General features: G+C 39.0%; 1 protein-coding gene and 1 long non-coding RNA gene across 4 annotated transcripts in view; one reads left to right on the top strand and one right to left on the bottom strand.

Annotated features, from left to right (window-relative positions):
- LOC128872596 (Krueppel-like factor 6) overlaps positions 1–26,228 on the top strand; it is a 439,155-nt gene that overhangs the window by 48,733 nt on the left and 364,194 nt on the right. The gene's annotated exons all lie outside the window — the stretch shown is intronic.
- On the bottom strand, positions 12,665–18,520 carry LOC128872600 (uncharacterized). 2 transcript variants are annotated; one of them, XR_008456221.1, is made up of 3 exons: positions 17,302–18,520; positions 14,794–16,944; positions 12,665–14,704 (listed from the first exon to the last, which is right to left on the bottom strand). It is a non-coding gene; the product is annotated as an uncharacterized LOC128872600 (long non-coding RNA). The 2 variants fall into 2 exon arrangements; XR_008456220.1 differs by having other exon boundaries at positions 12,665–14,700.

The following is a 26,228-nucleotide window of genomic DNA, read 5'->3' as shown; positions in this document are numbered from 1 at the left end:
ATCTGCATTACCGACCGAGTACTCTACATTACCGACAGAGCAATCTGTATTACCGACCGAGCACTCTACATTACCAACAGAGTAATCTTGCTCGGTCGGTAATGAAGATCACTCTGTCGATAATATGGAGTGCTCGGTCGATAATGCAGATTCATATACATTAACTAGAACTTATTTCATGCTTTTCATTGCATTTTCCCATACTTTTGAACAATTATGTCTAGAGCTAGTGCGTATTCATATAAATTAACTAGAAATTATTTCGTACTTTTCGGAGTGGGACTCTCAAAAAGAGGAGAAACGGCGAAAGAGGGCGCGCACTGTTGTTGTGACGCAAAAACCGAGAAGACGGACATTCGAGGGCGAATGACAATTCAGATTGGCCGAGTGTAGTGTCCGCGCCTCCCATACCCAACAATAAGGAGTCAAATAAGAACACGAAACGTAGGGTACGGGATTGGTCGCGTAGGTAAAGCGGTCGACTGTGGATCCGAGGATCGTGGGTTCGAATCCCCGTGCCTTATTTTTCGTTTAGACTCCTACAACATATTGTTACGTTTTATGTTTGGCATAACGAGAACTTCAAGGATTAACGAGTAACGATAATATATAACAGGGTGTGTACAATACAAATATCAGCAAAGGTAATTAAATGTGTTCTTAGTTTCGGAACGTCAGCATTCAATGGCGTCTAGTTCGAATATGACAGCTTGACAGGCGATCGATCCGATCGCCTTCTTCTCAGGCCTTGGATCCATCCAAAGGGTGCTCGCGACGATATTCACGCGATTGAATTCGTTTCTTTATCAGCAATAGAATTCCAATAATAAAAGTAATGCATTCCACTTAGAAAGACACCTTTTCAATGATCTTGAAAAGTTTTAAGTCGGTAATGTAGAGTAATCGGTCGGTAATGCAGGTTACTCTGTCGGTAATGTAGAGTGCTCGGTCGGTAATGCAGATTACTCTGTCGGTAATGTAGAGTGCTCGGCCGATAATGAAGATCACTCTGTCGTTAATATGGAGTGCTCGGTCGATAATGCAGATTCATATACATTAACTAGAACTTATTTCGTACTTTTCACTGTACCTTTTTTGAAGTCTGTTAAATTTTTTTTCCAAAAAATTATTTTATTTCACTCTTTTTAGTGACAATCTATAACCAATAGGTTTCATGCAATAACAACAGTTATGAGCAATATACAGGATGACTCAAAAACGTTGAAGGTCCTTGAAAAGGCTTGTTCCGCGGGGGAGGGGAGGTTGAAACAATATTTCCTTAGCGAAAATGTTGCTTGAGGCTTTGTTAAGGAGATATTCCAGAAACAGAAACTCCCGACCAATCAGAGCGCGAGTATGCCGGAGGAGCGCCTGCGGGGCCTATGTCGTGATAATGGGACCACCGGGATGGGTGGGTGGGTGGGGGGGGGGGGCATGCTCTACAAGATGCAACACAATTTATTCCGATTGGTCAAGCCATCTCGGCGTAATCAGTGAACAGACATTTAAAAAAAAAAAAAAAAAAAAAATACATGTCGAATTGAGTAACCTCCTCCTTTTCGAAGTCGGTTAAAAATGGTGCGCTATTTGAGATTTTATTGTGTGGAAGCTGTTGGGAATATTAATTTCAAGCTTCGTGAATATATTTATTATGCCGAGCTACAGGAAGGAGTAAGTCTTATTCTTGACTCATATTAATTATCTTAAACGATAACATCAAGAAGATTCTTATTCTGTGTATGAAAAGAAATAAGAGAATTCAAGAAACGAAGAAGTGATAGTTGATAATTTAATTAATCATCGAATTGGGAAATGCTTCACTGTCGCCAATGAGTTGTTCCCTATATATTTGAAAGGTTCTTCGACTTTTAGCGGTGTTACGTAGCGGAATAAGTCGATAACCGTGCAATTAAAACGCTAATAACATAATTTACAGCTCTCGAGACGGCGCATGAGTTACCGGTCGTCCCACGACATGAGTTATTACGTGAATAATTATCGAGCGCCGTTGAAGAATTCCTCGTGATTGCCCCGGAGAAAGCTCGATATAAATTCTGTATCGGCCAAATGAGGCTCCAATTTAAAGTTAGGCATTAATGTTTATTAATGATTAATCAAAGTCCTTGCTACCGACAGCCTACCCGTTGAAGGCTTGTCTTACGAAAGAGTTTAATTGTCGAAGCCTAAATTGCCGTTACCCGTGGGAAGATGCAAAGAGTAATAAATTCTTCGATTCTTTTTACCTTTCAATCCATCGGAAATTGTCCTCTAATCTATGAAAAATTAGGATAATCAAGTCCTTCGTTCTGTGTCATCAATGATCACTGAACTGTTTTCATTTATTCTGATAATTTTTACTTTTTGCTAATTCTACAAAGTAATGTTCAACAGGTATGTTGAAATGTAACGTATTTCATTTTGGTAATTTCTTCTTTTCTTAACACCTTTATCCGTCGCAATTCAAAAATACAACGAAACAATTAAATTAACTGTAAAATCATATTCATACTAACGAACTGGAACTACTTGTGCCATAATTGTTATTGCTTTCATTTAAATATAAAAATTAAAGCTCGTCCCATTTTTGGGACCTTGGCTCAAACTCTTTCTAAAGGTAACTGAAGGTGTGTGTGCGTGGCCTCATTGCCTTTCATATAAACAGCTCAAGCCATTAGAAATGTACACTGAAAGAAACAGCATCTCCTTTCTCACGAGATTAATTTTTCCAATAGATTTCCTCCCACATAAACATCGTCTTCCACGTCTAATTATCTAAAAATAACAATAAACCACCCGATATATTCCACATTATTTGCGGTTTACTAATAAAACAGTTCCAGAAGCCCTTTTTGGAAATCCTTCTCCTCACCCAGCAAACAGATTTCACGAGAGAGATCGTTTTGAAAGGGTTGTAAGCAGATAATTTCAATTACATCTCGTCTGGTAAAATATTGGCCACGGAATCAGATTGCTGGGATACAACGACGTCTGCATCCGACACGGGTGATCGATGCGCCAAAGACACGAACGAAGTGATACATATTCTCGTATCCTCGAACCGCGAACAGGTGTACGCCGTTAATGATCGTTAATTGAAGGTGGAAGTCTAACGTGGCGAATCGAGTTATTGGCAGGCACGCTTGAATTAGAAGAACGAAGCGGGATTCTGTTTGCGCTCGCGATTAATTTTCTTTGCTGTTATTTAAACAATCGTCGCGGTACGTTTGGCGACACGTGATTCGCTGGCGAGAGAACGGAGAGGGACGAATTAAAGTGTGGAATCGGTAGTAATTACAAGAAAGCTGTATCACACAATGGTCATTAGCGAGCTTCCTACGCGTACGTTAGTCGTCATTAAGGTTTATTGGCTAGGAATTAATGTCGGCCGTGTTCGCGAATAGATCCTTGACAGAACGGTAACTGCATTACGGCCTCCCTGGTCTCGCTATCGAAGGAATTAATCCGCAGGATCCATTCGTGCGATTTATCGCCCCTTTGGCGTTGCATTCATTTTCTACGCTTTATACACACTGTGACCATAAAGTTACTGGACTGATCGAACGGACCGTCATTGCCGATAGCTTTTATAGTCCGGTCACTTTAGGTTAGTAGTTCCTCGATCACACGATTCGATATAGGCGACGGTTTAGGGGATTTTTTATTACCTTGGAGCAACGAATGGGCTACAAATAAATTGTAGTACCGTTTTCAGGGCATGATACATGTATTATGTGATACGAATACATAACTAATATAGCCGGAATTTGTTGGCAGGAATGGGAATATGAGTGTGATACAACTCGTTGATGCTTAGGAACATTTCTTTATATCTTTATGGACAGATTTTTGGGCCATAAGGTCAGATAATACAGAAGACATTATAGGAATATTATTATTAGTAGTAGTACACCTATTCATACGATACACTTAATTACATTAGACTTATTCTAATTAATTTGAATCCCGAATTCTCCTCGCTTATTAATTACTTAACAATTAACAGTGTTTTTATTCCTACTACACAGTCTTTGTCGACAAATCTTAAATTTCTAATCTGAGGTCATATCGATCAATTTTCACGATAACTTCGCGCATCGATCATTAGATTTCCTTCGCTCTGCTCGGTGTGAAAATTTTACGGTCACGCTGTGCATAAGCGGCGGGTACTCGAGAAACTAAGCAAGCCACAGTTCAATTAATATCCCAGTGCAATTCTTCCCATCGCTCGGGGTTTTTACTAGCTGGCTATCGCGGCATAATTCTCACGTCACTTTCAATTTCGCAGTCGGAAGAATTTTCAAATTATCGTCGCTGCTCGGAAACTGGCGCTGGTATCGCGTTTCAATAAAACGGGAGATTGCGCAAGAGGAATCCCGCGCAAGAAGCGTACGATAGGCCTGTTCGTAATTATGAAGAAGCGAATTGCATATGCGAGGTATCGCATTCCTCGCGTATCGTAGGTAGCGGTTACATCTCGTGCCTCGAGCTGGGCGTCTATCTCGTATGGAAAATGACTTATTAAATTCTCGTACGCAGACGCAGTATTTGCTCGCGTTACGTGTTTGCAGGATAATTAAAACTCGCTACTTATCGTTCGCTGGCGCGATTGTTTGGAGGAACGAATTCTAAGCAATTCGAGCGCGCTGACAGACATTATTGCGGCTTTCGATACTCGTGTCATTGTTGATAGAGAAAATGTATTTGTTGTCAGTATGAATTCACGTGCCACAACGTTGTTGTCATTGGCTGTATATGGGACTCGTGCAGGTGTGGGTGGCATTTGATTCCATTGGTCGTGAGGTACATTGTTTTTAATCAAACATTTGGTGTGTGCTTGTTTTTTCAATAATACGGCGTATGTAGCGCGTCGAGTAAAAGATGATGTTGTGTAAGTATTGTTATACTGACAGGCGTATTTTATTTTTGAAGAACAAAATCCTAAGCTCCCTTTAGAAAGTCCTTGTATTTATTGTTTATATTTAGAGAGTCCATGATGAGGTCAACAAATGTATGTTGATATTAACATCTTGAGGAATGAATTTTAATTTTTTTTTTTTTTTTTTTTTTTTTTTTTAATTAGTCGAATATACAGGAACCAAAGCAATCTTTATCTGTAAATCAATTTTAACACACAAATATTCTGTCTCATTTTAATATGGCATATTCTTCAATTCTAATAAGTATTATGATTTTAAAATACAAAGATGCTGTCTCGTTTTAATTTGTTATATTTTTCAATTCTTAAAAGTATCGCGATTTTAACATACAAATATGCTGTCTCATTTTAATATGGAATATTCTTCAATTCTAAAAAGTATTGTGATCGTAAGTAACGGCCATTTTGATACAAAAGCAAATGAACACATATCCGTCAATGTCCATCAAGAGGTTAATATTAAACGCTTCCTGTACGAATAATATTTTTACTGAAAAGGATACAGGGTTCGCGTTAAGGAAAAATACGAGCAATATCGACAAAGATTAAAACCAATCCTTAATCCGATTTTTTTGGGAGGGTTCAGGGAGTCCGAGATTCGTTGTCGTCACGGAGCTCCATGATACGGTACGGTTGGACCGGTCGGACCCTGGAACGTGATCGTCTCAGCATGAGGTCCTGGCGGGTGACTTCCTCGCGACAACGCTGAATAATTGTTGTTCGTTTTATGCCTCGGCGTACTGCATCGTTGCTCGTTGCTGCGAGTCGCGTTTTACTCTTGAGTTTCGGCGGGTGTGAACGTTCTTATTATAGAATTCCTTCTTTCACCGTGGATTTACGTATTATATCTGCGATCGCCGCGGGACGGCGTATACTAAATCTGTTCGCGGACTTGATATGCAAAATAATTGCTTCGGCAGTGCAACGGTACGCGTTGCTTTCTCGCTTCGATATATATTCCGCGCGTCGAGTTGAGGTGCGAGTTGGATCCACGATAACTAATAGATGTTCGTTTCCAACGTTGAATATGTAGCGATCGTTGTTTAGGGAATTACTTAATTGAAATGGAATGGACGGTTGCGTTTACGTTCGCTGTTTCAGTTTCTCGTGACGGAAGGACGGTTGCCCCGTGGCGGGCCGTGACTTTACGATTTGTTGTTTAAACTCAATTTCAGTAAAATGAGAACGTAATCCAAACTGCATATGCGCGGACCTCGTGCTGGCATTTTACGAGCAACTGAACGATGCTCGCCACACCAAAGTTACACGTGTTTTGCAATCGGGGTGTCAGACGTTATTCTACGTTCGCTTTATTGCTGGCTACGTGATATTTGTTGAGACCATATATTGCTGGTTCTATCTCTAGGGTTCCATCGAGCTGCTACCATTTGTTCGCGCAAAGGAATACGTTCACTTAGCGAATCTGTGTTAACAAAACGTTTTGTTTACTTCTCCTTTGGCGTCTCGACGAATTTCCACGTTTGAGTTTTTGCATGGATAGAGATCGTTTTTCTCGTTTAAATGATACCGTATCGAATGATTCTTTTGTTAAAATGTCGAGGATCCTTATTCCACGTATTTCACTGTTATTTTGTAATGTAAAAAACCTAGTGATTCTTTCGTTGGTTATTCCCTTACTATATTCAAATAGAAGAACCAAATAAGGCATTTAATATAATACCTGATAACAGTATGCACGAGTTAATATCAGCCTACATCAACATATTTTAACATGGAAAGCTTTCTTATAAAGTGCAAACTATTTCTGAATAAATCAATAGATAAAGTGTTAATATGTTTCATATTACCTATACTATTCTTCAATAATTTCACATCGCGTTAATTATATATTTCAAAACCTTTCGCATAAGTTGTTATATACTCGTGTTCCCTTATTTTAAATACAACCGTCCTAGTTTAAAGCATACAGCCAAATAATCGTGCGTAATTTATCCTACATTTCTTTGCTCGTGTGTCGTGTGAATTTTATATTTTTCCGGAGAGGGCCTCGAAACATTGAGTAAATAGAAAATCGCTTAAAGGACGACAGCTGGTCTGTCAGACATCTCGCCCGATATCGAGTCAAAGTTTGCACTGTCAGATTGTTTGAGTAACAGGTAGGTTGACACTTCGATAAAAGGTATGCGAGCATCCTCGTACGCAGCAGGTGTTCCCTCCGTGAGTTTATGAAGTCACTTCGGTGCCCAAGCACGCAGTAACCAAGCATGACAAATGGTTAGTGTACATTGGCGAGCAAGCTCTGCTCTAGCGCACGGCTGACTTATGTGTCTTGAAAACGTCTGTCCTACCAGTTCATTGTGATCTCGCCGGCGCACGTGTGTGATTTTCATTAGTTAATTGCCTGCGTACGCGACACTAGTCGTGTCGATGATGTTGCGCTTCGTCGAGTTACGGTGATAAATGTTTATCAACGTCCAGCCATTTATTGGCAGCGTGACTAAAAATTTTGAGTGGGCTAATTTACTTTTTAACGATAACAAATTTGACCTATTTATTTTAAACTTTTTTCTAAAATCACACAATTAAGTAACAGTGCCTTTGTCGCAATTCTTGGCGAGAAACATCCTGATAAGGGTACCAACTGTACCGATAAATTGGTTTGAGATATACCTTCGTTCATAAATCTGTAAACACTTTCCGTTGAATGAATCGTTGGAATGTTGAAAACTTTTTTCTTATTAGTGACGAGACATTAAATAAAATACATTATCTAATGTAACACACACTGAATGTAGAAACATAAGTGATCTTCATTTTAGATTCGTAATTGTATTTAGACACTTATTCCAATTAACCTCTTCAGGGACGATTTTTTCTTGTTATTATCACATTTTTTTTTATTATTGGCAGTAATTGCAATTATATATATATATGATAATAAGCCTCTATATGCAATTAATTTCACAGTTTATTTTTGAGTAATTACAAATGTAGGTAAGCATTAATCGCAGAAGAAACGTGATAATTAATTAAAAATTATTTGGAGACCTTCGGAAAAGTATTAAATGAAGAATTATACAAAAATGCGCGATCCTCTAACTGGAAACATGTATTTACTACGTCAAAGCGAGGAAACTCTAAAGACGAAGATGCTAATAGGAAAAAGCAACATGATTATACGCGCAACATAAAAAAAAGACAGAGTCATTAATTAGAACACAAGACGTCCGAGACTTTTTCTTCGAGGACAGCAGAAACTTGTCTGGATAATTGGAAGCCACCTCAATAAATTGATCTATTGAATCGTTCAAAGCAACGAAGGTCTGAGCAAGTTATTATGTCGTATTTCGACGCGTTTCGAATAATGGAAGACGCACGAGCTCGATTTAACGTATAGAATGAAGATCTTCGCACATTCAATTACAAACAGAACGAACAGCTTCGAGGAAAAAGTTGTCGGAAATCCTTTATAGCACATGTCCACGTGTTTTGTTACGTCAATGATACAATTTCGAGTAACTCTAATACAGATAGAAACAGCCACCTGGATGTAGTTTAAGTGTATGAGCTAGAAAAGCGTGTAATTAGTGTGAACAGCTTGTTTATCTTGATCATTTGGATGCTGGCCTCTGTAGTAATTAACTCATTATTCAAATATTTAATTTTACAAAATTTCTTTATGTGCTTTATATAAATTTACCTAGTTTGTATAAGCAACAATTTGACTAGAATTTTGCATTATTCCTTCGTGGTATCCATTATAAGATAAAACGATGCATATTTTGATTATCTTAATTTTTCTAAAATAAATTGAATAACGAACTTTGAATAAATGTTAGTAACTCATAGTGACTTAAGGTAACGTACCATACATAAATCCTCATTGTGCATGCTACTATACCAATCTTCTGCCACCGCCCACTATAGAGCGACACAAATTTTTCTTTCGCGTTAGTATGTTCGTTAAGTTTGAAAATAAATTTATTTTCCATTTTTAATGTCCGTCGATAACCATTTACTGGTAATTTCGAATGCTCACGGATATCGCCAAGCGTAGAAGTAGCAACCGCCGAGACATATCCTTATCGTATTTCTAGGCTTGCACAGGGTCAGCGTTCTGCTATCTGTTAATCATTTCGGGTTGCATGTGCAAGTGGTTCTCGTGTTTCCAATTACACGTAACAAGGACCGGTTGCTTGAACGATATGCTATATCAGCGGGGACAATAAACCCAGAACAACAGGCATCAGCGAAACGTTTGAACGCGTGGATATAAAAGTAGCCAACGCATAAAAGTATTGCATGAAAATGTGTGCCTGATTCTTATTCGTTCGCTTTTCATGGAGCTTTCGTTCGTTGGAAGTAAAATCGACGTGTCCAGTAGGCAACTTATAGGCAACAGTTGAGGAAACCAACAAACACGTAAACTTCCTAGCTTTTGTGAAAAATTCTGTAAGATTCTTTGCTTCTACGATTAACTTTCACGTGGATTTGTAATTATTAAGAAATAAACTGTGAAATTAATGGAGCATAGAGGTTCCTTTTCCATGAGGAAACTTGTGTACGAAAGAAGGTGAATGAAAAGAAAAGAAAATGGGAGCTAAATGTAAAAATACACGATCAAGCTTCCCTTTCGAGTTTAATGAACCTCTGATAGGCTCAAAATTAATTCGAACCGTACAAATATCGCTCTTCTTTTCTCAGCACCTGTAACCCAGTAGGTTTGCTATCAATTTTAAAAAGATGATAAGATTATGCGAGGGCAACGTCAGCTGGTTGATAAACTGCATCGAATTCGTAAGACAGGAGTCACCGGTTAACCAGCTCGTTGAACAGTGCATGGTTAATGGTGCAATCGGGACAGGGCTTAAAGGTTCTTTATTGTTTATCAGGTTTATCAGTTATCCGTTACTTTCCTGGTTGCGTCATGTATCGCTGAGTCCTTCACGCCGGTCCACACGGACACCCACGTGGTTGGATAAAATTGCCTGGCGCGAGGCTGCGTATCGTGCATACCTCGCTACGAGTCGGATTACTCGAGAGCCAAGTTAATTACGATAACGGGATGTGGGTGCGATAAATATTGGCGCGCGAAATCAAGCGGATTTCGCTGGAAAGATCGCGCGGTCTTACATAACTCTTCCTAGTGTGTCTTGGACACGGCGGTTCGGCTAGCGGGCTTATTAACGAACGGGAATTAATAATGTCGTTTTCCCGCGAGGATAATAATTTTCTGGAACCGTGCGAGTATCTGTTGCGCAATGTTCAACGGAACCATTGATTTTATTTCGCGTCGCATAGGGACAATATTCTCGGTACGTGATCGAAATGTGTAATTATGTCGCGGTGATTATTTGACCTAATAGGGGAGAGGGTTGATCGCTTAACACGTTGACCGACAAACGAATATTCTTAAAAATTTCTGGTAAGATTAAATATTATTTAGACTACTGGAATCTATGTAATCAAACATTTATCCTGGTATTTATTTTTCTAGCTACATCAAAATTCATGAATTTCATTTAAATTCATCTCCTTTGATGTCAACTTTTCATATCTTTCATAATCTTTTTAGTTTTTGAGTGAAACCCATACATGGGTGGACATGACAATCTACGTGTTAATCGAGTAGATCGGAGCATGGCATTCTTTTATTTTGAGGTGTTATTGTAGTATCTTTTTGGTGGCATAAGTAAACTGTGCATATTTATGCATTTAAAATATTAAGTCGTCTCATAAGTTCTTGCCACATATTTATATTTAACGAAAAGAATGAACTCCAGAAATTATTTATAGCGACTGAAAGGTGGGAGAAGATCGTAGAAAGAGTGGATGAATACATTTTTCCATAACATTTGAACGATTATTTCAATAGGAGAACCCTTGCGGAACAATAAACGGCACGAACTTGTGGGAAGACCTAATACATAAACATATACAAGGTTATGTACAAATGCATAGTCATATGAAACGCAGCAAACACAGTTACAACATTTCGAAAACGAAAGATACTGTAATTGAAGTTTCTGTTCTACTACCGTGTACGAAATAACACGAATTTGTATAAACATCCGCAGTCTAGCCAATTAAAATGTATTGTGTAAATCTTTTCGATAACAAATCTCTTGGGTATTTGTTGGGGAAATGTGAGGAGGAGTAAGATAACGATATAGATGATCAATGTTTTATAAATATTTGCTTCCGTGAATTATGCCCACGTATCGAGAAATTAATTATTCAAATTTTAATTTGCATACAAATCGAGATCACTCGAGAATTTTATAACGACAAACTAAATTCCGATTTTATTTGCACAGTAATATAATAAGAAGAATAAGGAGAGAAGATTCGAAGCTAAAAGGACGCACGGTTAGACTCGATCGAATCGACAGATGACGGCCAAGAACAGACGTTACAAGTTTTTGCTGGCATTATATGCACGGTGGCATGTGCCGCGTCACACACACAAACACACACAAACACACACAAACAAACAAACAAACACACACACACACACACGTGCAGTTTTGCAGTTTTGCAGTTTCGTAATGACGCTTCTTTATCTTTTTTTCTTTGTTGTATCGTTGCCGAAGCTGTTTGCATCTCGATCGAATCTCTATCGATTAAGACGGTAAGGCGCGAGAGTAACTCGCGAACCACTAATCTAATCCGTCGTTCGCGTGTCTCGTAAGTTACTCGAGACTCGAACCACAATTTCCGTTCCTTTGATTTAGTTTTTATTCAGACGTTTGCACGCGTAAGGTCTTACTCCAAGCAAGTTCCCGCTGGAAGGTAATCGTAGCGATTTAATTCTCCTTTTCGAAAGCGCGGTGGGTAGGAAATGAATTTCACGACGGACACAGCGAGCGCGAAAAGTACTCCTTCGGCGATCTGTTTACACAAAATGCTAGAGTAGTTTGTTTATATAAATGGAAATTACTAATAGTTCGTACGTACATTCTTTGAAGCCTGACAGATGTAAATAAAGTAAAAATCTCTGCATCTACCGATCACTTGTACTACTACCGTGTACTTTGGAAAATCTAACTTTTAGAAAAAAGAAGAAATAAAAATCTTCGTTTCGTGATTTTTCGAAAATTGTAACCATAGTGGTATGCATAACAAGTGAATACGTAAACCAGCGAATAGAACGACAGGGTGGACTTGTATCGAAAGAAACAAGTTACACTATCGTTTCGTTAAGATTAATCGCTGTAGGAGTATTTGGTACACCCAGCGTACATCAAGTGTTCGTTTGAGGAGCTACTTTTATTGCTGCTGTACAACTGGGAACAATTTTGTCGGACTAGAACATCTATCACAATTGGACGACGATAGAGTAGATTGTGGCAGCAGGGAGTGTGCACGGTCTGGCGGACCGAGATATAGGTGGGCGTTCTGCCGGATATGGTTCGCCGGAAGTAGGGGGACCCTTGCCACCGACACGCTCCATGCTCCTCGACTACGCCAGGGACCAGGGACGTCATCCGCGGTGTGATTCGTTGCCACACCGAATCTACCGTCATTTCGATGGTCTATACTCGCTGATAGAAATTCAACAAGGTTCGTTAAATGGCTTGAGTAGGAAGAACAAGCTTCACATTAGGTAGCGTCCTCGTGCTTTATCTTTATTAATAAGTCCCATCAACAGGAATCGAATCAACAGGAATCGAATCAACAGGAATCTGCATAATAATTTGGATGGCGTATGCTTTGGCACGTGTTTATTGTGTCGTTGATGAAATTATTGGAGGCATTCACCTCTTGATGAACGAATTTTATATTTTGGATTTCGTACGATAAACACTTTTCACAATTCATTGTATTTATAGTAGATATACAACTATATGGATAGAGTGTATCCTGTCTCTCTTTAATATCGTGTGTTTTTTAATTTTAAAAGGTATCGTTGTTCCAAATAATTTTGATATAAAAGCAAACATACACGCACGCGTGTCAATATTGTTCGTCGACAGTTCGATTAAATCTTTGATAGGGAATATGATTTACACATTCTATTTATCGCAAATGAGCAATAAATGTTAATTTCTTTTCATAATTTACACCATTCCGTAAAGACAATTGTATTCTACATTTACTGGGCATTCGATGATTTATGAGCGGAAATGTATATCCATCCAACAGACGTTTAATGCTTGGTGCATCGTATCGCATACTTTGATACACTTTTCTTCATCATTTTACGAGCACCTCAGGAGCAACTCGAGAAACTGGAATGATTTGTTAAACGCGGTCGCTTATGGGCGATTGGTCGCGCGGAAAAACGATGATTACGAGCGGTGAGAAAATTACATATTGTTTGCAACCGAGTTAGGTTAATATGTATGTCACGCGTGACTGATCGTAACTTATAGCACGGCATGAATGACCTGTGAAATGCACTTGTTTTTTTGCCGGGGATGATAAGAATCGCTAGATAAGGTTTGTGGAATATGTTTATTAATGATTTATGCTTCGGGAGAACGGATTCAAAAGCGTTTTAATTAAAAGCTTTTTTTTTGCCATAGCTAATGTCAGGTAGACAAGAAGTTTCCTCTTTCGTGCACTTTAATAACAGGAGTGTTTACGCTGCAGCGTATTACGTTTGTATGATATCAGATTATTAGGTTTCCAGCGCATCTATATAAGCTCTTTTGAATCATTTCGCATTTCACGGCCAAACAACACGGCATGTATGCACCGAGGGCTATGAAAAATAATCTCGTGCCATCTAATCAGCAACCACCGAAAAATCTGAATCGTGCTTCGAAACGTATCGCTCCGAGGAACGTGATTCATAAACAACTTTGAAAAGTTGTCCTACTAGTTCAGATGTGGTCAGCTATTTTACGCATGGTTATTATTTTCATCGGACACGAGATTTGAAATTCGTTCGTGGACATAAATCTATATTTCTTCGGTAAATTATTTGATAAGGTATCCAACGTATGAAAGACATCAACATTTAGTTTTATAATCAGTGAGTGAATGATAGTTTTTTTTTTTTGATTTAGAAAGTATGAAATTATGGTACGCGACGAGGTTAGAAAGTGCGTATTAACCGAATGAAACGAGATTCATTCATTAAATGATTCTATTATACACTTACGATTAGTCATAGATTTTTCGTTTTTTCTTTAGAAATCTTTTTCTCATAAATAATAGAAGTCGCTCCTAAATGTTATTTAACAAAATAGCCTTCGGTATGATCGAGAAAGTGAAAAATAATTTTTATAGACAGACTCGACTAATTTATTAAATTCAAATTAGTACCTACTGTACAATAGAAGTATATTCTTGATCTGATCACAATTCTTACTTTATATCATGCCTTTTTGTCGTATTTAAAGCGTTATCTCCTGTTGACGTTGGGGAATAGTAGACAATAACCAATATAGATAAAAGAAACGATATCGCGCGATAAGGTATCACTGCAATAGAATTATTATATTTAATGAATGAAATATGTTTCGTTCAATTAATGTGCATTGTCCGCGACCCCTAATGTCACATTAGATATCTATCGTCGCGTAAAAATCGAGCTCTGTACTGGTGTGCACGACCGAGACTCGGTGTGTTTGCGTGCACGCGTGTGCGTTCACGTATGCGACTCGTGCAACTCTCACATCTCGGCTGCATACGGACGATTGCAGCGCGTGCAACAAACTGCGCAGTGTGCAGCGACTGCAGGCACGCCCTTCTACTCTGTCGCACGATACGTCGCGTGGTTCGCCTGCATACCGGGTGTCGCTGTTTCCTTGAAACGACGTCTTCCAAATTGTGTTTCCGTGCGAGGTGACCACCTGTCTTGCGAGAAATAGCAATGAATAATTAAAAAAATAAATCGCAATCGATGAATCAGATTAATAGCGATTTTATCTGCACTATTAATATACCTTAAGACTGATGTGTTGTCCCTGTTTCCTTGAAACGACATCTCCCAAAGTATATTTCTGTGCGAGGTGGCCACCTGTCTTGTGAGATATAGCAATTAATAATTCAAAAAATAAATTGCAATCGATAAACGAGATTAATAGCGACTTTGCCTGCTCGTATTTTTAATGCACGTTGAAATTGGGTCGTACTGGTAGCTGGTAGTGTTTAAATATTCATTGACTGAAAAAATATTTCATACATTATGTAAACGTTTCCGACACTGTACTGGTTCTCTTCGGATGTACAGGAATACTTTGTGTCGTGAATGTGTGTTACTTACATTGAATTGCAAAGAAAGAATGTATTTTCAGTCCGATTTTTTTTCCTGTCGAGACAGAAAAAAATTGGTTTATTAATTAATCAATCCTCATTGAATAATTATTTGTACCACGATGATGATTAAAAATAAAATTAAGGTGCAATGTGAATACCCACGTGGTATACTACAAGTAACCTGTTCCTGTTCGAATTGAACACACTCTAACGTCACGTAGTTATTAATATTACATCATTATTTCATTTTACATCAATTTTATTTTGTATCGGTACTTGCACATTGCTTGTAGATATAATTTTTTACGTTTATTAGATTCAATCATCCCTGCATATATGCAGCGTTCGCTATACGTCAATCATTATCATTTTTTGCAATATTTTTTACGGTTACCAATATACCAGCACCGACTAATAATAGACGTACATTAATAATACGCTTTGCATATACTCTTTATATGCTAATGACATTAACAAAAAAGTGGCAGTGCGGTGATATGTTTACGAAGAGCTAAGAATTCTTTGTAACTAGTTTTTCCCTCTTCGAACTCCTAATTTGTATTGTTTCGATACGTATGCATATGCATTCTCCGTATATAGAAAAACGGTTTACCTTTCAACAGATATTATTATTTGCATACGTACTTGTATGTTTATATCCATCTTCAAACTTGTAATTTGTCTGTACGTTTGTATACGTTTATATTTTTTCTACAGAAATCGCGTGTTTAACCTTTCGTCGATCTTATGATTTGCACACGTACGCTTTTATTTTCGTCTCGATTTCGAAGACAAAATGTATTTAAACATTAATTGTACATTTTTCGTTTAAAAAACTGAGTAGCTACAAATCTATGCGAGCTTTTCGTGAAAAGTGATTCCGCGCCAAAAAAAAGTCTGGTAAACGCTGCCTTAGAAAGTGCTTCTCTGCGTTTTTCATCGTATGCGCGGATTGCTCGATAATGGTTCGTTCACTTGCTGCCTGGAAACGCGCGCCGCGTGCATTCGTGGAATCGAATAAGCGGATAGACCAGATTACAATGGCGGCAAGAGTAAAAGTCGATTGAAATGTAACTTGTAAGACGTAATTACTGTTCGTTTATCTCGAGCAATGGCAGGCCGTTCAGGGTTACCGGATCAGAGGGGCAAAATTCTTATGTAAATAAAAAAAATTGGAATAACGAATGAAACAAACAATTTTTTATTCGTTACCGATTCGATATAAATCACAAATTTAAGCTGTGGAACGATATTATATACCACGTTGAGCGAACGTACAATTATGATGATATAAATGTTGGAAATTTATTCGAATGAATTGTGATATTTTTTGATTATTTAAGTAGTCAGCGTCCTTTAAATAGTAATATTAGAACTCAATTTGAGCCTAGATAGAATTTGTCTATAATAAAAATTGCAATGTGATCTAGATTCAAAGATGTGTTTATATATTTCTGTGTTTCTCTCACATTGCATATAAGTTTATTGTAACTTCTACTGTACATTTTTCCTGGACTGTAATTAAGTTCTAATTTGAAATTGGCCTCGTTCGAAACATGCATTTCGTATAAACTCCTCTTCAACAATTTTTGTATTATTTCTCAAGCAACTCAGTGGATTGCTGTTCGAATGGATTTTTGCCCAACCCTGTACCAGACGTTCCGGAAATCACGGGATTGTTCCGCACACAGTTCAATGGTCCCACGTCCCGCATCATGAATCATATTTCCTGGAACGCGGTCAATGCTTTCCAAAACATCTCCGATTACCAACAATTTGTATTTAAATTTTGCCAAGAAGGTGCAATTTGACAAACAGCAAACAAAAATTTCGTTTAGCTAAAAATCAAAGTTACCATGAGTTTTTTAAACGTTGCCATATATTCTTAATTTGACAGTTGCGCGAATGAACATTCATAATGTTTACGTTTATTTGCTTTCGTCTGAATGCGTCGTCGAAATACTTCAAATTATAAATATCGTACCGATTCACGATCATTTTTGAACTTAACGTCATAACAAAGTGGTATTACAGCACGTCGCTGAATTCGTCTCGATGTCGTCTACGTAATTATCAAGTTAAAGACACGCAGTTTTACAAATAAATCGACGTAACTTTCGTGGTAACCACTAAATTAAATAAAATTAGTTTGAGCCAACTTGAGATAATATTTAAAATACAAAATTAAATCATACTTTTCTTCCACATGTCTTTTCCTCAACTTCGTCATTTTTAGTCAGCAGTCGCGCCTGCTAAATAACAGTTAGCTTGTTTCAAGGTAATATCAGAAAATCCTCGTCACCGTTTCCAGCTGTTTGAAATCCATTAACCTTAGCTCCTCGGGGATTCTTTTTCCGCTTATCAGGTGGAGTTTTTTGCCGGTGTTCTCGCGAACTGGCCAGAAATCAGCGTCGATTACGTCACCTGAGGGCGGTGCAGTAGCCAGCCCGCGTTAATATTATATAATTTCCGCGACGAGAAGAACTGCATCGCGTTCTATCGTGTCGCGCGGCGGTCGTTCCGTGATGCAGTTGCACACAATGCTCTCGGGTGTCCGCACTTGCACGCACGATATCGCTAAGCCGCGTCACACTTGTGTAGAACGAGTACAAACACACACACACACGCACGCACACACACACACACACACACACACACACACACACACACACACACAGGCTGGTATCGCCTTAAGGTTAACGCAATCGCTGATAGGTAGTCGACGTCGGCATCGTGTTGCCGTACTTGCTGTGCGAGCAAGCCTTAACGTTCTACACGAACTCCCGACACCAAGTGCATATCGCCCGGCGACAACGGCCGCGGTGTTATGCAACTCGCTTGTTAGTTACTTACTTATGCACTGTTAAGCATCGCCGTAGCTTCTTTAACCGACCTAACGCCGGCAGGCGTCTACGTGCGAGCGCCCGCAACCTGTGCATGCGTACACAGCTTAATACACCGCGGGCCCGACCTGTATCTACATCTGGTAGCCTTCACCTCGTTTCAGCGGACATTTCCGCAGCTGTAACGAAGGTTCCAACGCGATTGAACACCGCCTCGAGTCTTATCACCGCGATGCCGCGAACAATAAGTCGTTGCGTTTTCCAGTTTTTCGCTTCCTTTCGCGCGTGGAAAGTCGCTCGGGGTCGTAAGATTTGCAGGAGTAGGCGTGCGAATTAAAGGCTATCATACTTTTATCAGTATTTATAAATTACCTTGTACTATTTTGAATTAAAAGTAGAGTAGCTGAAAATAAAAGCTTCCTGAAGATTTACTGTACCTTGGCCATTTTGGAATATGTTAAAAAAAAAAAAAATTGTTCGATACTTGCCCTGTAAAATTACCCTTGTTTCAGATTAAAACGTGAAGCTTAAATCTTCAACAAAAATTCCGTGACAATAGCTCGTACCTCTTTCAAATGAACCACATGCCAAGCAAGAACCTTGCTTCTTTAAAAAATTTTTTTATTTTATACACTACATATTTACAATATCGATACTTCAAATCGTGTTTTGTAATTTTTATCTTCGGTTTAAGGATCCAAATTTGCGGTGTCCAGCTCCAGAATTTTATTATCTTTTACTCGGTATTAGAAACGTAAAATATCTGCGGGTTCGCGAACGTGTTAACCAAGAAACGCTTGTATTTACGGTCACTGTTAACGTTCAAATAAATTGCATCCATATATTGTCGACGTGATATGGGCTAGTTTATTGTACGAAAAAGGAAAAATTCAATTTTTGATTCCCTGAAATTGTATGTTGTGTTATATATTGTAGGTCATCGGTGTCCCTTAATCGCCGTCGATTACGGTCGATCGCTTAATCACAGTGATCAGTCGCAGTGATCGACGCACGATTTCGCAGCGTCGTATTTTCCAGAAAATTGCAAAATTCCGTATAAGCATCGAATTTTTAGCAAGAAGCGTGTGCGTGCCGCATCATTCGCCCTGAAAAGTTGCGGGAATGCGCGAGAACATTCCTGATCGCGTGTCCTCCCGGATTCCTGCCCACAATTATTGGCATGATGACAGTAATCTTACATAGCGATCCGTCGAACCGTTTCCCCGTACGCGAGATTGCACGTGAAATTAATCAAGTTTACCGAATTTGGCGAATGGAAAATACGTACACGCGAAGAAAACGCGACGCGAGGTCCGAGAACGTCGAAGAACACGGCTGATGCTCGTCTTGTGCGTCGATGCATCCCGACATCTTTCCGATCAGAGACGATTACAAGTAGTCGCGTGATTACCGCAATTACAGATTGCAAAATTGCCGTCGGAATAAATGCAGGTCGACGCCATTAGGGCACCAGGCCCGCTGCGTTTCCGTGAACGCTTGCACACGCCTATACGCGCTGGAAACGCGGTAGCTGAACGACCAGGTATGTCGGAAGATAACCTCTTTGTTCTTTGGTGGGACGTGGTAACGATTGTATCGAATCGTTTCTCACGAAGGTCGCGGGCACGTCCACTTATGAGCGCGCACTTGCGCGCGTGCAGGAATCATTTGCAGAATTCGGACGTTCGTATCGAATCTGATAAAATAACCGATCACTTTGTTTGTTGTACTGTCATACAGAATTAATTTTATTCATAAATTAGATTTGCTGCTTCCCTGCTCTAATTACCGTCTGGCTTTATCTAGAATAGGTACGTTGATCTCGGTGGTTTCAGTATGAAACAATATCGCATGTTTAATTAGAGTTACGAGTACTTTCGTTTAAAATATACACATCTTTTTATTAAAAGAACAAAATCTAAAAGTCTCGTTCGGAATGTCTTTGATGAGTGACGCTACGATTAATACGTTAACTGCAAGATCGATACGATTGAAACTTTCTACTGGGATCAAATTTTGTTTACAGACACTTGGGAACTCCACGAGGAACTCCATTATTTTTGTAACTACGTCGAAATTCAAGAACTTCGATCAAATTTATTTACATTGACACTTAACTTTCAGAATTAATTTGCTCGGTTCTTTAGTGAAAAGCACTGTCACCCATATATGGGTGACGTGGCGATCAACGGCGTTAAGAGGCTCCGTCTCCCAATAATTGAATCATTGTTATGTAAGAGGGGTGCTCCGAGAATACGACGCCCCGATACGTGAGCGGGAAAAGAAAAACTCGAGGTGTTAATTAAAATTCGACGTCGTCGGGTGAATCGTCGTCGTTTGGACATTAATAGCGATGATAAACCGTCGGGAAGGGACGCTAGTCGCGTAGCCAGCCACGGGATTCCGGAACAAATTACTTCGTAACGCGCTCGACGAGTCCATAAATATGTCCGTGTTTTTCTGTCGGCGCGATTTTCTGTCGTTCGCGGAAAGCGATACGTTTGCGCTAATCCGGGACAATTTGTCGAGACTGGTTTCGATTCTGGTATTTATCAGTCGGACGGGACTAGCGGCGACGTTCGTCTCGTCTCTTGCGGTTCGCAATTTTCTACGATGGTTTCCAGGTTCCTGCGTGTGGTATACAGGTCCGTATAAAGGTGCTGCTTTTAGGAGCACAGCTAGGCAAAATTCGGAACAGTTTTTTGTTACTGCTTCGGTAAAAATTGGAATTTAATTTCAATTCTACCGAAGTAGTGGCTTTAAAGATAGAGATGAACAAAATTCATATTTAAAAACAAGTAGAGAACGGAGAATTAAAAATGATGAACTATTTATTCGTTGCTGTTACTATTTTATTTTATAGTTAATACTATAATTAGTTGATTGGTGCCGGTTCTTTCTATACAGCAAGTTCGAAGAGATACAGAAACTTGAACTAGAACTGTTTAAAATTGAATTAAAGTTTTGTTTGATACCAATCAACTTCCTGAAGCCGCATCTGTGAAATAGTATTAGAGGGACCGAAAAGTAATCAAAATTTTTTTTTTGCTGGCGAGAAACATTTATTTATTAAAGAAATCTTGAATACTAATCAGCAAAATAATTTTCATCTTTTTCTAACATATTTTGCCAGCGTAAAGACAGTTGTTTGATTCCCTTTTTGAAAGAGCCCTTCGATTTTTCATTGAAAAACTTTTCCAAGTCGAAGACATTTTGATTACTTTACGGTCCCCCTAATGTAAAAATATATAAGATGCGTAAAACGAAATATAATTTTGTTCGAAAGCTGTTCAAAATGGAACCAGTTGCGAGCAAAACAAATGGAAGGAAAGGGATGGGATCCTTTACGTTCACAACACCTGTAGCCCAGGGGTCTACAGACTTCTTAATCCGTCATTGGCTGTGTGCGTCGTCTATGTAGCTCGGTTACCACACGCGTGTTCGTTCCGCGACAGAAAGAGAGACCAAGTTGAAGGTGAATGGCGGGCGTGGCGGGCAGCCAAGCCGCGACGAGCGCATCCTGCTTCAACGACGCCTTGATCGCCGTCTTCCTCTCCTCTGGAGGACTGTTTCGCAGGACGAAGGACGGAGGGCGTCCGAGAAATCAGATGCTCCACATCAGGTGGTTCCGAAACACGAGCAAGTAGATTTCGGATAGGCGAATGTCCCGCTAGGCACGAGTAGATTGCAGAAATCACCCTTTTGCAAATTTGTTTTCTTGGAGGGACATTTAAAAATTGCGAGTAAAATAATGTTGGATTGAGACACGTTGTCGATGAATTTTCTACGGCTTCGAGGCTATTTACAGACCATGGATGTACTATTAGATTCATTTCGTGAGACAACTTCGTTATTCGTAACTTATATTTGTAACTTAACCCTTTCCGGTCGTGTTGGTCGGAATTAATTTCCGAAGAACGAGGCTTTTGTCAACTTTAGATATATGTTTATATAGTAATGTGTTTTAATGTTATGCTTTTACGTAAAAATTATATTTCGTAATTCTCCATTATGTGGTATATCTTTTGATAACATTCTTTCCCCCATTTCGGAGTATTATTTTTTAAATATCTTAAGGATGTATGGGAGGTGCGATTGAGACACATGTATATGAAATTTAGTAGTTTTTGTATCTATTTAATTTTCGAATACAATTCTAAATACTTTTAATCGTTAATAGAGAAACCTTTGGGATTGAAAATGCCTAGAATTCAACTTCAAATAATAAAAACACAAAGAAAGTGTAAAGTGATACATGGATGAATACAATATAAGATCAGTATGGTTCTTTGCTAGTACGGTGCCATAATTATTTTTCTCGCGACATTAAATATTACTAAAAACGCGTTTTGGTTGAATTCGTGCAGCAATTAGCGAAACGTTGCCTCGCGAGGCACAAAATTTCACTGGCGATAGTTTGGCGACGTCAGCAGTCCTCGAGTCTCTTAATTCTTCTACAAGCTGAGTCATCCGTTTTACCTACGGTCCCGCGTCTCTTGATTCGATTATGCTGAATCATTTCTATTTCTGAAACCACGAAATCAGGGTCATCGTACGGAGGACGCCCTCCACGTGTCGTCCGAGGTGCGCGCCCTTTGACCCGACCCGAAACGCTTTAGAACCGCGTTATTCCCAACGTCCGTGCCATGGGATAGTTTCCTTCCTCTCCCGGCCGCGCACTCGATCGTGTACCTCGCATTTAACCCGGTCACGTTGCTCTCTTTTTTTCCCCACCAGCGGGGATCCAGCTCCATTTTTCAGGTCCCTGACTCTTTGTAAGGACTCTAAGCGCGTGTGCGCCGACGGTTTCCGATTTTAAACGGTTTGCCGATGGCTGACTCTAGAAAGTTTTGATTCGAGGTACGAACGGTCGGAATTTTGGGAAAGTTGTCAGAGTTGAGGTACAGCGATTTGTTTGTGACGTTCATCGATTGAACGATATTCCAGAGTTGTCCACTATATAGGGCGAAGAAGAGCTATGATGCTCAAACTATTGTAGATAAAAAAAAAAAAAAAACTTTTAGAGAAAAGTCACAAGGTTCGAAAGGAAATATCTAACACGACTACTGATTTTTTCTTTATTTTTGGTACAGATGCCGAGGGTGCGAACATATTTTATTAATAGCTTTTCTTAATATCGCATTGGTAATGATGAAACACTAGAGATAACTAGGTAATGTTAACATTTCTTTTACCAAACTTGGATACTATCAATTTCATCATTGTATCCGGAGTAATTTTATCTCATTTATTTCGTTATATTTCGCCATAAATATTTTTGATACATCGAACATTCTTTCTAAACTCATAGAACTGTCCAATCTTTTCCACATTGAACATTTTTGTATAGACTTACGAAAATTCTCAAGAGCACCGCAGAATCGCGAAACCAGTTCGAAGGATTTTCGCGTTGCGTCGAAGGGATCGTAGCTGTTCGAAAAACTGACCACGAGTGGTACTAATTTAATAATCTTCATTAACCTGCATCGGGCCGTCGAGGCTGGAGGTGAAGGTTGGGGGCAAAAGGAGAACGAGGAACAAGAGGAGGTGGAACACGGCCGTTGGAAGGTTGTTGGTACAGCAAAGTCAAGTACACGCGTTTCCGATGGTCCGTCTAGCGAGCAGAATCGAGTGAAACGGGGAACAAGGGAACTCGAGAGAAAGAGAGGGGCAGAGCAGACTGTTTGCTCATTAGACCGGATAATTGCAGGTGGGTCCGGGCTCACCTCGCCTCGCCTCGCCGCGAATCACCTCGACCTCACCTTCCCTTCCTACCTCTTCCCCATTCTCCAACTCTCGTTTATCTACTTCTCTCGGCGATTCGTTCCTTCCACGGAGCACGCTGTCGTTCCTTTTTCTCCTGATCCTCTTCCTCGGTCGCCGAAACAGACGCTCTATGCAGCTGAGGGATACTTAAAAAAAATTTCGAACGATTAACCTCGCGGATGATGCTTGTTCTCGTTTCAACGGGAGCGGATCGTGTCTAACCTCGCCAATAACAGCGTTAGAGCTAACCGTAACAGCGGCAGCAGTATAAGGGACAGATCCTTGATGTAGCAACCTCGATTCTCTCGAGTAGATTTGTCTTATTTTTATCTACCGCAACTTGTACTTGAAATTTCTTGTCTTGCTCAGTTGGAATATATGTAGGACAGATTCAGTGGAAAGTATTTCATAGCCTTATATGCTTAGAGCAGCGGCACATTCGATAAATCCTTGAGGTAGTAAACTCTATTCTTTGAGGTAATTTAATTTTATTCTTATCTTCCACAACTTGTACTTTATATTTCTTGTTTTGCTCAATTGGAATATATATAGGACACAACCAGAGTTCACATTTATTTTATAGCCTTGTATGCTTGAGGCAGTAACTTAGATCCTTTGAGGTAGATTAATATTTATTTACCATCTTCTCCGATGCATGCTTTAGCAATAGTTTAAGAGACAGATTCTCGAGAGAGCAACCTAGAAATACCACCTGAAGTACATTTGGTTAATTTTTATATTATCCTGCTTGCACTCGAAGCTTTTTTTTCTCTACTGTATTTCTTCATTTCATAAAGAATATTTTATTACACATGGACCAGCAACAGTGCTGTTACAAAACCAAACCTCAAAGAAATATTTACAACTAGAAATCACGGATCGAATAACACATAGAATATAATAGAAAGGAACAAACATATAATGAATAAAAGCTTTGAATTCGTTACAACTATGATAATACGCTATATGCTTGTAGCAGCATCATGAGAGATTCTTGGGGTAGCAACTTCGATTTTCCGAGATATTGTAATTTAATTTTTCCTCTGTGGTCGAAATTAGCGAACATTTCTTTCTCCATTCTGCTGGTATTTACGTATAATTTCCTCACAGAATGTTTTAGGTTGATTGTACTTGTCCCTGACCGATTTCCAAAGAAACTTCGAAGTTTATGTAGGGCGGAAGCGATTCGTCGTGGACGTCGATAACCAGCCAGGTCGTCGAGACTAATAAGTAATGCGGTGTACGGGTGAAAAGTTAATTAATTCTAATAAGTTTCCAATAATATATGGAGAAGCTTTACGGAACTTCACCGTTGAGACATTCATTGCCCCTCGTAAAAGTCTCGTACTCTCTGGTTCTTACACTGCGGCTGCGATAGGGAGAATGTAACAGGAATGTAATACTGTGATACACGACGCACGAGTTACCAGCGAACCTTCCAGTTCCGTTTAATACAGTCTTTTCCGTCGTTTTTGAGCCTCATGAAATTCTTATTACCTCGGTCGCAATGGTCGCGTATAATTGCAGACTAAATGGCCATTTAAAAGTTATATTTCACTGTTGACTTGTAAAATTCATCATACTTTTCTATTCTCCTTCCAAATGTGTCCTTAATCCTCGACGTGGAATCTTCTAATGTTTCAAACTTTCACGAATAAAAGTCTGTTGTGGTTTTGGAGTGAAATATTAGTTCCTGTTTTACAGAGCACGGTTTTATGTGTATAATTACAAATTCTCCGGGATAGAATTTGTTTCATTTCAGGTTTGATTATTGTCATTGGAATTTCTTTCGATTGGTAACTCGTGAAATTCATCGTACTTGATAATTTTCTAATACTTCAATTAATATAATTTCTTGTGTTACATTCTATTATGTAATATAACGTACAAGAAATTATTTATCGTTAAAAAATTCAGAAATAGAGTTTTACTTTAACTAATAAACGTTCGTTTATATACGTACACATGTATGTACACCGTTTAATGTAAAAGTTTCACCGTTCTAAACGAAACAATGAAAAGAAATTTTCGATTCATCGCATGCGAAACTATTATAAACTCCGTCCAGGAACTGCGGTTTAACACGAACGCTACGCGAAACGCTATTTGTGTCTCGTGTCAATATTGTCTTTATGTATTTTATGCAATCGTATCTTCTCGGAAGCAAAACACTGTTTGCTCGTGCGCGATTTTATTGTGTTCCTACAAGAAACATACTCGTAGCTACGTAATAATTACGCTTATCATTCCAGTGCGACCGTTCCTAATTACGTAACGTTGACACTCGACGACGGAACTTTAACATTTAACCTGGCCTGAGCATTGTTTCCAATCTACTATTCCGATCTACCATTTACCAATTTAAAATAACATTAAAAATAATGAACTTTAATTTACGCAAAATCTACTCTGAAAATGTCTAGGAATATTGGTTAATTATTTCTTTTCACAAAATTTATTAATAGAATATATATATATATATATATATATATATATATATATATATATATATA

This window comes from Hylaeus volcanicus, chromosome 2 (genome assembly GCF_026283585.1).
Source record: "Hylaeus volcanicus isolate JK05 chromosome 2, UHH_iyHylVolc1.0_haploid, whole genome shotgun sequence".
NCBI lineage: Eukaryota > Metazoa > Arthropoda > Insecta > Hymenoptera > Colletidae > Hylaeus > Hylaeus volcanicus.
The sequence above is the reverse complement of the archived record's forward strand: the minus strand, read 5'-3'. Positions and strand labels throughout refer to the sequence as shown.